Source organism: Sinohyriopsis cumingii, chromosome 12 (assembly GCF_028554795.1).
Source record: "Sinohyriopsis cumingii isolate HCF-2022 chromosome 12, ASM2855479v2, whole genome shotgun sequence".
Lineage (NCBI taxonomy): Eukaryota > Metazoa > Mollusca > Bivalvia > Unionida > Unionidae > Sinohyriopsis > Sinohyriopsis cumingii.
Genome location: NC_142972.1, coordinates 87,554,250 through 87,569,508, shown reverse-complemented (window position 1 = coordinate 87,569,508; position 15,259 = coordinate 87,554,250).

The following is a 15,259-nucleotide window of genomic DNA, read 5'->3' as shown; positions in this document are numbered from 1 at the left end:
TATAAAATAGTGATATATAGTGATAATGAAAGGTACCTTTTCTTCTCCCATCAATCCTGACCAAATTGTTATCAGTCCTACCAGTTCTTGACCTATATGGATTTAATCTCTGTGCAAAACAAAAAGAACATGTGACAAGTCTAAATGTACAGAAAAAAAGATGATGTGGGTTTTTCTCATATAACAAAAGATGATGCCTACGTCATTATATTTTGGGGGAAATCAATAACATTTCATGGTGATATTCGTTTACTCTTCTATTGAAAGAAGACCTATTTGATACACTAGGCTTCTATGAATGTTATAGGGCTTATGTGTATGTAAACACACTTTATGAATCATAACGTTTAATTAAAGTTTAGCGGATATTATATTTTTACACATTAGCAATAGGACATTAGCAAGTTACGAAAAGGCAAAACTATAAATTAGTCGGTGTTAATAGTTTCATTGTTTTTCGCATAGCATTTAATTCAGTTTAATGGCTGTTGAATCCACTAAACTTAATTAAATTGGTTAAATGGGACAGTTGCATAAAATTAAGTTAAAATTCAATTTTAAAATCTTCGTGGCATCAACAACTCAGGATGACAGACAGAAAGACGAAACACCGTGATGACAATAATGTAGCTCATGGAATTAAACAGTGCAAAAAGGAGACGTTTGTTGAAATTATATACCATTGTTCTACTAAACAAGCGCCTGTGTTCCTCCGATAACGATGAAGATGATGTCTGACTCGCAGATGAACCAGATGCAGAGGATGCAAGTGATGATGAGGTGGAGGAAATCTGGTCTGCGACCCTCCTCAAGATAGATATGGCATCATCAAGGTTTGTATTCATGTCTGAATTAAGAACAAAATTGGTAATAGTTATGGAACGCCATAAACAGTACTTGCGTGCAAGTTGCTTGTATGAATCATTTTCTGTTCTGTAATATCAATGAATTGGTTGTCACAATGAGGAATACGTGTGTGTGTGTGTGTGTGTGTGTGTGTGTGTGTGTGTGTGTGTGTGTGTATGCATGTGTGTATGAATGTATGTATGTTTAAATTTGCATTGTTTGCTTGCTAGTTTTGTTATAAAATTTTTATTTCACTTTATACTATTGTCATGTAATATTGTATGTTTGACTTAACCCTGTAAAAATTCAAGTTCATTTTATATTCGACTTTAATTACTGATTTTATTTTAAATACTGTGAACAAGTAATATATGGCTAAAATATTATCTTTGTGTATGGGGTTGATATTAAAATCACTATCAATAGAAGTAGACATGTTTATTTGGGTCTGGGTCTAGTTTATTGGAAATTCCCCATAAATTGCCAGGTTTTCCTGTTGCTTACTACATTTTGTATTATAATTTTAGAAATAGTTATAAATAATTACAACTAAGATTTTATTTTGTAAACATTAGGAGCCTTCTGTAAGGGTTTGTATGACAAAATGCTAATTGTGACCGGAGGTCAACTTGTCAAGTAGTGGACTATATAATATTGTCACTGGAAAAATTATTCATTTGTGATTTAAAATCTTAGTAGAATTATTCTGTATTATTGTTGTGACCAGTAGTTCATATGGGCTGGAATTTTAGTTATTCCAGTTATTTCTTCCCTGGAAATACAAAGGTGCTCTGATAACATTCTTGGAAATAGCGACTTGGATTTATAGTGAAATATAAAAAAGGACATAATCCCGGATTGTATTATTGTAATCCAACAAAAGACTTGACAAAACAACACTTTACATGCCATCGCAGGCACATCAAGCCTTTCAGCGTTGGATTTAATTTGGATTTGCACTAAAGTTTATTCATACCTCTTATCATCGGAACTTTTGTCTGCAATTCTATGACTATTTTGGGATTTAATTCGCAATACCATAAAGTTCTTTCTCTTTATTTTCACTTTGTAATCAAGGGAAATAAAATATCTGTTGCTTCTCACACTTTTCTATTACATATTTAAAACGACAGAGTCGTAATAATGTATGTATGTATGTATGTATGTATGTATGTATGCATGTATGCATGTGTGTATGTATGTATGTATGTATGTATGTATGTATGTGTGTGTGTGTGCGTGCGTGCGTGCGTGCGTGTGTGTGTAGCGTCATGTCTATCAAATCTGATAGTAAATGCGTAGAATAGTGTAGAAAAAGTGTCAAAAACGGAGTGCTCATGGCTAGAAACGTGAGGTCTTGGAAGTGGGGAATCTGTAGGTAACTGAGTAACTGTAGTGAACAAAATGGCATCGACTTTATGTATGTATGTATGTATGTATGTATGTATGTATGTGTGTGTGTGCGTGTGTGTGTGTCGCGTCATGTCTATAAAATCGGATAGTAAATACGTAGAATAGTATCTGTAGTGAACAAAATGGCATCGACTGTATGTATGTATGTATGTAAGTGTGTGTGTGTTTGCGCGTGTGTGCGTGCGTGCGTGCATGCATGTATGCGTGTGTGTGTGTGTGTGTGTGTGTGTGTGTGTGTGTGTGTGTGTGTAGCGTCATGTCTATCAAATCGGATAGTAAATACGTAGAATAGTATCTGTAGTGAACAAAATGGCATCGACTTTATGTGTGTATGTATGTATGTATGTATGTGTGTGTGTATGTATGTATGTATGAAAGTGTGTGTGTGTGTGTTTGTGTGTGTGTGTGTGTGTGTGTGTGTGTGTAGCGTCATGTCTATCAAATCGGATAGTAAATATGTAGAATAGTGTAGAAAAAGTGTCAAAAACGGAGTGCTCATGGCTAGAAACGTGAGGTCTTGGAAGTGGGGAATCTGTAGGTAACTCTGAGTTCCTGTAGTGAACGAAATGGCATCGACTTTCGACGATTGAGGAGACCAGGATATAAATGCTTTACGTAATGAATAAAGCTCCTGAAGACAGTTACACAAAGGCACATATGAACTATCTTGTGTAAATGCTGTCTAACCCTAAGGCATAATGTAATGATGCGGACAAGTTGTAGCGTTGTCTGATACAATGCACAGAGTAAAGGCATCGGCGACTTTTGATTTGTTTTACTAAGATTCTTCCTATAAAACATGTTAGTCGGGTCTTGATGCTGAAATTATGCATAATTAGACGTGGACACGAAGGATTTAAACTTTATAAGAAAGATTGTTGGTCAACTGCATACAGTAAATCGCATACATAAGAAAGTCGGGAATATTATCCTTCACTTAGTAATGAAAGTTTAATTCCTAGCCCTGCTAATTATAGTTTTCTTATTTATTAAATTATGGCAAATTGTTCCTTGTAAACAAGTTGGTATTGAAAGAAATCGACACATTCTACATGTATGTATGTATGTATGTATGTACAACACATATACAAATAATGACAAGAATGCTGAAAAAAGACAGACGATCCTTACAAAACTATTTTGACATTATCGTGCAACATCATTACTGAATGGATACTGCCCTGCTGAATTACTACTGATCGGAAGAAAAATACTTTTTTTTGGGGGGGGGGGGCACGAGACAGATGCCCCCCCCCCCACTTAACCAAAGAGGAAATTGTTTATGTGTTTGTGTTTCCCCCAATAGATGTGTTGTATCTATTATTGTTTTTGAAGGAATTTAAACATTAAAATCAAAGTTTGAATTTAGAAATTTTGATCGGGCTATTTCTAAAATGGCCCTAGTGTATTTATAAGGTTGTACGTCCGAATAAGGTTTATGTCACCTTTTCCGGATTTCCTCCCTTAGTTCTTTTTAAGTGACCTTTGCTACAGGTCCCCTATGTCCCATGAGTGCTATATGTTGGTGCTATTTGTTTTGTTTGCTATATTTGTTTACGTGTTGGGGCTTAGCTCTAAATCGTCTTTATAACCCAGTTGTTCTATTTCTCCCTTGATGGAATTTTTGTTTTGTATTTGAATTTTGTCGAGAATGCGGTGTGTTACTCTATAAGTTTAAAACCTTAGTGGTTTGGGTGTATGTTATATATACCGCTCTCGTAGGTCAGAGATAAGTAAGATGGGGTCCATACTTTATTTATTTGGTGTATTTCTCTCATCTCGAGCAGGTTATCTTGTATTTATTTATTAGCCAAAATTTCCGAGACATTTTTTGATGAAAGAGTGGAAGGAAGCAAAGCAAGGTAGAAGAATAGTAAGTATTTAAAATGAGTATAGGATTTTTTTTTTTTTTAAATAGAAACGAGTGTTCTGGCAGGAGAGCGTCCGTTATTCTTTCTCAATTTTTATTATTTGTCCACATGATCTCATTGTGTTCACTATGTAATCCGTCACTGTATATAAAGTCTTTTTGTCAAAATTCCCTTCCAAGTATAGCAGATTTTGTGTCTTATATGTAGTTGTCTGTCTAATCTCGTCGATTACTTTTTGTCTTTTAGTTTGTCTTTGTTCACACTGTAGTACTGTATGTGTCTTACTGAAGTTATATTTTTTACACAGTGGGCATTTAGGCGATACTCTGATCATATGCCGCCGCACTGCAACCTCTCCTGTTAACCACATATTATGCATGTATTTAAAGCAGAGGCTCTGTATTTTTAAAGATCCTAACTTAATCCAATTCCCCCATGCTAGTTTCCAATTTACGTATCTATTTTCCAACTCTACTTGGCTCATTACTTTTTCTGTTGCATTTTCCCTAATCCACCAGTATGTTTTTTTCCTTTCCTATACCCCATAAATCTACTTTGTCTCTATATTTAATTAAAACTTCCCTAATTTCTCTCATTTTTCGCGGTGTTTCTAAATGTCTACTTAATTTATTATTTGTATATATATCCTTTCTGTGTCTCATGAGCAAGCCAAACCAAGATATGTATATGGCTTCCCATGCCATATCGGGAACTGCTTCTAAAATTTTAAATCTATTTATAAAATTACTAGCTAATTTGCCACCGGCACCAGAAAACTTGAGCAGAAAATGGCAAGATTTAAAGAAACTGAAGAAATCGGAAAACTATAGACATTTAATGCTCATGCCTACCACGTATCAGAGCTTGTCCGAGTAATTTTTTAAAAACGCTGATAGTTGACTCTTGATGAAAGCAAATCAGCATCTATCAAGTAAATTTGATATTTCACACGTTTGGGAAGACTGTGAAACCCACATGATAGACAGAACCAGGTCACGTTTCATTTTAAATGTTAACATAAGCAGGATTTGAGATGTAGCGTTAGCCTAATTCTAATTAGCTTTAAATATCACTCAACAGTTCTTGACAAAGAAATTAATCAGACATTCTACACTGGACTAGAACTGATTTACATCAACAGCTGGTTGATGTTATGCCCTCACAGGGTTTAAGATCAATGAGAAAAATAGTTTGAAGGCAATCATGTCTCCGCAGCTTTACTGGTGTCTTGTAATTAATAAATAATTAGTATGCCTTTAATACAAATACGCCATATAGATTAAACCTATTAGTTCATATTATCATAAGGAAGCAAATATCCAGTAATGCACTGTTATCCTTTTTACCATCCAGGTTAGTATGTAGAATAAAGCCGTCTTTTACCAATTGAGTCTAGTTCACCCTTCACTGATAAATGGTGCTCACCTGGAATATTCTGTTTCATCTATAACTTCGAACTAGTAATTGATAGCAGCCTATAACAAATCATAATTCCCCACCACATACTTTACCTCTTTCACACTGTACCTTACCTTCCCAGTTAATAATCGCCCTCATATTCTATATCCCATCGTTCATTCAATGATTCTACATTGCATTTATCTGGTAAATCACTAGACTCCATTAAAAGTAAACTTCAAATCGACCTCAACAATATATCAGTTTGGTGTCATCAAAATAAAATGCATATTAACATCTCTAAAACGAAATGTATGACAATTGGAAAAAGGCAGCGTCTATCTACTAACATGGATTTACTTCTAACTCAAAATGGCTTAGACGTATATATTGTCAAAAATCAGAAACTTCTTGGTATCTGCATTGATCAACACCTCAGCTGGAATGCGCATACCGATAACCTATGTGCAATGGTAGTCAAAAGAATAACTCTATTAAAATTGCTTTCAAAATTTCTACCTCCACAATCACTTGAAATTTAGTTTTTGAGTTATATGCTACCACTGATAGATTACGGCTGTACCATATGGGGAAACACATCAAATTATAATCTGTCCAGAATTGATAGACTCCAGAAAAGGGCAGCCCACATAATGCTGAAACTTTCTGTTATGACTCCCTCAAATGTTTTGTTTTCACGTATGAAATGGCTACCTATACAAAAACGTATTCTTTATTTTAAAGGAATCATGACATACAAGTCTTTCAACGGTCTTTCTCCAGATGATATCTCTAACATAATTGAACTAAGATCATCAAATACTGAGCGTAATCTCCGATCGACGACTAACAACGATCTCCAGATTCCTCGGTCGAAAACCAAGCATTACAAAAGTTCATTTTTTGTATCAGCACCTACTGTATGGAATTATCAATGAGGATATGTAATTCAACTTCCCTTGCTTCTTTTAAAATATCATTAACGAAATTTTTTCTAGACCAGCTGGAATGACATAATAAAAGCTCTGAATAGAAAATGTTATAATCATATCTATGATTGATATATCCAGATCTTATTATATATATATATATATATATATATATATATATATATATATATATATATATATATATATATATATATATATATATATATATGTGTATAAAGTAAGACTTATGCTGAAATGTATGTACCTGTGTATTGTGTGTATTGAATATTGTTCATAGTTGTATGTTTCCCAGTATAGTCACACAGTCAGAATGAGTGCGACGATACCTGGTTATGTGCATGATCTTATATTTTTATTTTGTGCATATTTTTTCTTTCTTATTTTGTTTTAAATATTTAAAAAGAATTGTAACATAGCCGATTAAAAAAACTGAGGACCAGACGGCAGATGGATCAGCCATTACCAAATGTGTTATCCTCGTTAAAGATAGGTAATTAGTATTATTATTATTATTATTATTAATGCATACTTCACTGATCGCGTAACTCATATCCACGCCTGAGTTTTACATATTAATTTCACGCGTTTCTCTTTGTTTTCCACCTTTGGTGCAATGTTAATTTCTCTTTGCATAATAATAATAATAATAGTCTTATACATGATGGTAACACAATTAGTACCGAAACTAACCTCACTTGTGGCACTTTATTATCTACATATGTAGAGGAAAATATATAAAATACAGTTGAGAAACAAACATCGTACAGAAAAGGTTTAATGATTGATATACACAGGAACAATTAAGTGTTGATATAGCACAGAAAGCATTGTGTACACCAACATGCATGATTGAAAACTTTTCATTCACACACACACACACACACACACACACACACACACACAGGGGAAAGTTGACCATAACCGGTTATAGACTTTATTTAGATTGTATCCATTTCAAACGCCTGTGACGAAAGGAATGCTCTGATGGTTCTTCTTTAACATCTAGAGGTAGACAGTTCCAAATGAATGGACTCAAACTATTTTTATACAATTCCTTAGAAAGAAGAAAGTTATAATTTGGCATAGAGTGTAGTATCGATAGACCAGAAACTGTATTGACATTATTTGTCCTTTTACTGAACAAACAATAAACAATAGTTTATATAGTTTGGCGTCGAATCATTAGGAAATAAGTCTTTATACTGTGAACAAATACCTTTTAGAAAAATTACCACGTATGATTTTGTCACTCATATTTATACGTAATATTAATTTCATGTCATACGCTATCATTATTCTCATCTCGTTCTAAGTCATACTTGCTGTAAACACTTATTGATTGGAATGCATCTATCGCTCTCCTTTTCATAATATATTTTCTCAGTGCGCGCCTGCGCATGTGATACTGCTGACATATATACATATTTTATTGAATAAAATCTATGAGAAAAGTTATAGACCGCTACTGGAGTTATTCTTCAATAACAAAACATTACAATCACCATCACTATTTAGCACCACATAGACCAATAACTGGTGGCGCCTCCAGTCATGTCAGAAAAATGCGGAGAAGTGCTTGTAGGTGTGTACAGCACCACAATAAAACAATATAAAGAGAATAAATTAAAGACACCAGCAGCACAAATATGATGTTCAATAATAATAATAATAATAATAATAATAAGAAGAAGAAGAAGAAGAAAAATTTACTTGATAAAATAAATCTGTTGATGGTGCACAAAGTTAGATTTTCTTAAACTTTACGGTTTCGCTTGTTTCTGTTACTTAGTTTAACACCATAACAATGTAACACTTCATACAGACCCAAAATTAGGGTATTAAGAGATGCTAATTGTTGATACACGTTCCATGTTGATTTGTTTGATACATTTGGAGATGTGAACAGTTTGTCTTTCTAGGGGCTCATCACATACCACTTTACAAATATGGAAGTCCTTGTAGTGTTGAAACATATATTGAAAAAAAGACAGCAATGGAATCAATTTCTTTTCTTTGTTTTTTGAATTATCCCAGGATCATGTCTCTATGATTCTTGTAAAATATTTTGTTTTCACAATTTTTCAAGGAACTTTACAAAACCATATATTACCATGAAGGTTCCATCTTCGTTTTTATAAAAAAATGTGGTCGCACCGGAATTAATGCGCAGATGGAAACTGGACATCAATAATTAATTCAAACTAGATATTCTTATAAAATACAAAGTTATTATTTTGATACTAGGTTTTTTATATATTGGAAGATAAAAGACTAAAACTTGGGCTTATGAAAATAGATGAAATGTGGACAGAAATAGAAGCTACAAAAAAAAATAACTATTTAATTATTATGCAAATTGATAAAACTTGTTGCACGAATGTTGCATGCACAAGGTTCGTGTAAATTTTAATCATAAACATTTATAAACTTCCATGTTAATATCTTTTCAAAATCTTTATTTTAATTTAATTTTTATTATTATTTTAAATTATTTATTTTGATTTAATATTTTAATATTTTAATAGCCATAGTTTCTTCAGTGTTACTTCTAATATACATATAGCCATATAGTATTACCGTTTACTGGTAATACATTTAAAATATAGCCCAAAAACAATGTCATGCCTAAAGTACATCCTCCATTATAGTGACCAATATATAAGAAATAAAGTAACATATACACCGAGTTTCTTGATATGTGGAAGCCTGTAAAACTGACAGGATTATACAATTTTGGAGAGAACGCTGTTATTGGTTGATCTTAAAATTAGTCAGTACTGAAAAGTTATAAGCTACCATGACAATAAATAAATAAATAAATCTATCTCTCCTTCTTCCTATTATTATTATTATTATTATTAGAAGAAGAAGAAGAAGAAGAAGAAGAGCAAGAACAAGAAGAAAATGAATTATCTAAACTGATATAATGGTATGGTGATGACAACAATGATGATAGTGCTGCTAATGGTAATGATGATGAGCTGGAGGTTGCTTATTTTTTGCTTCAACATTATTTTTAACCTGATTGTGAATATTATTTTTAACCTGATTGTATATATTTGTGATCATCTAAAAAAAACTGTTCTGCTAAAACACTTTTGGGAACCGATGAAAACTGGACTTAAATATTTGATGAAGAGGTACAGTGCTTTTGTGGAATTGGTTTTTATATTTGTGTGTCTGTGACACAATTCCACAAACGTGTCAGTTTTTTTCTCTCACTTCCACAGATTATCACATCATCAGCTAAGGGTGATTTACCCTAGCTACCCTATGTTTCATCGTCTCGGAATACACAACGATGATAATGTCCTACTTTAATTCTAAGTTTGAATCTCTTCTGACTAAACTGGACTATTTTAGTAATAAACTAATATCGCTCATTCGTTTTATCTAATATTAAGTGGCATAACAAGGATATCAAACCTGGGGTGGGGTGGGGGTGGGGGTGGGGGTGGGCTGGGGGTGGGGGTGGTCTCAACTGAGCTATAGGGCTTGACTTATATTTGAACGCATACGATTAAGAAATGTTGATTTTAGGTCTAATATGATGTCAAAAGAAGGAAGTAGATGATATAAACTTGCATGCAATAGTGTTGTAAAGGAGGGTTTGGGGTACGGACGGAGTGTTTGCTCCGTACGCTAGTGGCATTGGGGCACCAAAACCATGGATGGGTGCCAGAGGTGTTGTGGTGCCAAAAAACCCTTGGGCTATCATCGTCGTCCCGACGCCATTTACCTTTAGGACGCCAATGCTTGCATGCAAAGTTAGAATGTATTTATGCTTTAAAACAAACATTGCTCTTGTGGCAGTGACAATTTGTTACTTTTGACATGACATATAATTATTATTATTATTATTATTATTATTATTATTATTAATTCTGATATTTTGTTCTTGTTGGCACTGCCAATGACATCAAAGTAGAAAAGTGATAAAATATGCCTCGCTTCTGTAAAACAAGATGTCGAGAGTTCGAAACTCGCTGTGGCATCCCAATTTTTTTGCAAATACATTTTTTTGGCATTTCTGTCAAATTCGCTCATTCCAATTTTACTTTTTCAAATTTTTTATCTTGAAAATGAATGGCTTTTTTATATTGATACCCATATTTATCTTTCTATGTGTCAGGCTGCCAAACAAGAGGTCGCAATTTTTTTAACACATTTTTTTATTTTGTAATTCAATTTTTTTTAAATTTGCTTATCCTATTATTATTTTTTTTTTATTATGTTGAAACAGGCAATTGAGCTAAGTACAAATACATGCCAAATAGACACTACTTAAATCGATGGATATCAGGTAAAATCTAGCATTGGTCCAGCAGTCAGCAGAAAGCAGAAAGTACAAGCTTCGACCGTTCTATTGGAGAGAGAGAGAGAGAGAGAGAGAGAGAACGTCTTTACCCTAAGGGCTACGTGGTATCACCTACAAATCACTGATGCTGTTTTTATTTTTTAAATTCTGATAGAATCCATGGTCTTTCCTTGTTATTGTGGGCTTATTCAAACATGATCGCCATAAGACACTCCAAAGGAGGTAACTGTTTTTTGTTCACGTATTATTCTTTCAAAATATATGACTAAGTTCCCTCCCCCCCCCCCCCCAATTTTCAATACGTTTGGAAAGGAGAGTGGCGTGTTTGAAGTACACTAAGAGTCGTGAATAAGGGATCTAAGAAAAATGATATTCGATATCAAAGAGGAAATATAAAAGAAGAAAAAAGCACTAATATGTCGCTACAAACTGGATTCAATAGCGGAAAAAGAGTTGATAACATATAGACCTTTGAAGAATAATGCGTATGCACGTAGGGCCAGTAATGTAAAATATACCAATATTGACGGGAAACACATTTTTTGGCTTAGTGTGTAAGGTCATTAAACATGGTAACTAATATTGATCAAATAAAATCAAGATTTAATCTCTTTAGTTGAAAGATCTCGCTTTGTTGAAGCCTAAGAAATTCGCGCAGTACAGGGCAGAACTTGAAAACAAAAATACACGCACATTCATTAATGTGGATAAAATCACTTTATGCTGATTGGAAAACACTGTTCTTGTTTATAAAATACGAAAAGAAACACTTACCTTTACTTTGCTGTCCAACTGTCGTCTGCAAAAATCTCAGCCAAATGCTGTACATACGCCCGACCGATTATGTTTCGGCGTACTGACATCATAAGTCATAGATAACAGCGCCCCCCTGTGTTTGTTTGGATTTATGCTAGCTGATTTACACTTTGATCAGACCGTTTACATTCCATACATTTCATTTAATACCACATCATTTGGAATATGAGCTGATCATTCCATTCTGTTCTTCAGACCATTTCAACTAATGCCAGATCATTTGAAATCTGAATACATCATTTCATTTGTTTGGTTAAATCATTTAATTCTAGACTACATAATTTAATTTATTACTACGTCATTTGGAAGCAGATTTCATCAATCCGTTTTGTTCTTTAAATCATTTAATTTAATACCACATCATTTGGAATCTGAATTCATCATTTCATTTGTTGAGTTAAATCATTTCATTTCATACTTAGTAATTTCATTTAATAATATGTCATTTGGAAGCAGATTTCATCAATCCGTTTTGTTCTTTAAATCATTTTATTTAATGCCAGATCATTTGGAATTTAAATTCATGATTTCATTTGTTGAGTTAAATCATTTCATTTTAGACTACATCATTTTATCTAATAGCACGTCATTTGGAAGCAGATATCATCATTCCATTTTGTTCTTTAAATCATTTTATTTAATACCAGATCATTTCATTTAACGCCACATCATTTGAAATCTGAATTCATTATTTCATTTATGGGGTTCAATCATTTCATTTCATGCTACATCACTTCATATCACACAGCATCATTTGGAATCTGAATACATCATTCCGTTTGATGTGTTAAATCATTTCATTTCACTCTACAACATTTCATGTGACACCACATCATTTGAAATCTGGATTGATCATTTAATTTGCTAGGTTAAATCATTTGATTTCATACTAGATGATTTGATTAATTTAATTTTGGCGGCGACGGCTGCCCATAGATATTGTTGGGTTGTTAACCATTGTACAAGGCTTTCATTGTGGTAAACGATATTGTTGGGTTGTTAATCATTGTGGTGGCGCTATACAGTTTCGCATTTTGCATAAGGGTTAGGATGTTAAAGAAAAAGAATGTCCCCGGCTTTCCTCACTGGTTATACTGGCTATTTAAAAAAGACCTTGTATATCGTAGGTATAATGCAAAGAACCTTTAATTCCCTTTATTTTGGTGTATGATTGATGGGTGTACTATGGGTTATAGAGTATACAGCTTGGCCTTACTTCAAATGTGCACCTTTCAAAAATGTGCTAGCTCTACTTGGTCATTTTCACTTCCTGAACTTCAGCGGTAAATTGTATAAAAAAAGAGCTGATAACTTTTTTTACATTTTATATATTTGGTAATTCATTCATTGCACTTTCAGAAGCTGGTATTGTCTAGTCTGGCAAAATTCATTTTCCCTATTTTAATAGCTGCTATGTATAGTGTACTTTAGACTAATTCAGACTGATTTTTTAACACAAGGGAGCAGTCATTTTAGTTAGCAGTTTGCTTAAATCATGTAAAATTTCCAAAAGTACAATATCCAAAAGAAATATCATCCACACTGCATTAATGTAGCATATAGGTATGCAAACATTCTCTCCAATGTGCATGTTTTAAATGCGAACTACTTCACCTTACATACGTCACTCTTTCAAAAGTACATATTATCTGGTGAGTGCCACCATAAACAAAATATAGGTATTATTTTTGTACGATTTAATTATGTTTATATGGCTGAAACATTTAAGTCGCAAGCATCAAAACAATCTTTTTGAATAATTCTCCTGCCTTTTCCCCCACAGAACAGTATTTATGAGTGTCATAGTCTCTAACAAGTCCAGCCTCCCCCCCATGATAAAAGTGAGCTTTTTTAAGAATGCACATTACATTTTGTAAACATAGTAACCAATGTTATGCTGAATGACAGGAACATGAAACTAGCCAGAATTATTTCTGAGATATCAACAATGAAGTTTGTAATTAGAAAAGGGAGGTAACTCATCAGGTTCATAAAGGTCAAAGGTCAAAGTGTAAAATATTTTGCCTATTGTTTAATATGGAAGAAGCGAATTCACTTTCTCTTCATTTATTTTTTATTTCATTGCAAATAAATGAAAAGAAACATTTTCACCATATATTTCTGTCACTTATTGCAACAGTTTTAAATTTAAGTTGACTCTATTCCTATATTCTAAGACTTCTAATTTCCCCATAATTAAGGTCACTGCTCACACAAACATACTTGATGGCAAATTATGTAAGCAAGAAAAAAATGATCATAATTAGCTTATTTTCATGCTTAACATCAATATGAATGTATCATTTTATTCAGAACATCATACACAATTATATGAAAATAAAAAAAATAATTGCAAACATTTTTATATTTTCTTTAAGGTGGCGCCATAAGGGTTTCGCATTTTGCATAGGGTTAGGATGTTAAAGAAAAAGAATGTCCCCGGCTTTCCTCACTGGTTATACTGGCTATTTAAAAAAAGACCTTGTATATCTTAGGTATAATGCAAAGAACCTTTAATTCCCTTTTTTTTGGTGTATGATTGATGGGTGTACTATGGGTTATAAAGTATACAGCTTGGCCTTACTTCAAATGTGCACCTTTCAAAAATGTGCTAGCTCTACTTGGTCATTTTCACTTCCTGAACTTTAGAGGTAAATTGTATAAAAAAGAGCCGATAACTTTTTTTACATTTTATATATTTGGTAATTCATTCATTGCACTTTCAGAAGCTGGTATTGTCTAGTCTGGCAAAATTCATTTTCCCTATTTTAATAGCTGCTATGTATAGTGTACTTTAGACTAATTCCGACTGAGTTTTTAACACAAGGAAGCAGTCATTTTAGTTAGCAGTGTGCTTAAATCATGTAAAATTTCCAAAAGTACAATATCCAAAAGAAATATCATCCACATTGCATTAATGTAGCATAGAGGTATGCAAACATTCTCTCCACAGTGCATGTTTTAAATGCGAACTACTTCACCTTACATATGCCACTCTCTCAAAAGTACATATTATCTGGTGAGCGCCACCTGTACAAGGCTTTCATTGTGGTAAGGGATATTGTTGGGTTGTTAATCATTGTATAAGGCTTTCATTGTGGTAAGGTATATTGTTGGGTTGTTAATCACTGTACAAGGCTTTGATTGTGGTAATGGGATATTGTTGGGTCGTAAGGGATATTGTTGAGTTGTTAATCATCGTACAAGGCTTTGATTGTGGTAAGGGATATTGTTGGGTTGTTAATCATTGTATAAGGCTTTCATTGTGGTAAGGGATATTGTTGGGTTGTTAATCATTGTATAAGGCTTTCATTGTGGTAAGGGATATTGTTGGTTTGTTAATCATTGTACAAGGCGTTCATTGTGGTAAGGGATATTGTTGGGTTGACAAATTAATGGTTTTATGAGGCTTAATTAATTACAAGGTTTTCAGTGTGGATAAGGATATTGAAATGGCGGTGAAATTGGTTTTGGTAAGGGACTTCAAAGATTTATGCATGGCTGCAATTTAGTACGGAAAAGATGGTTTTATCTTTTAACCAGTGTGAGAAAGTATTATATGGTGCTCCATGGAAAGGAAGTTTCTCCCACATCTTGACCTTTGAAATGTGTATGTCATGAATGTGATGATTTTAAGGGAATGTCAG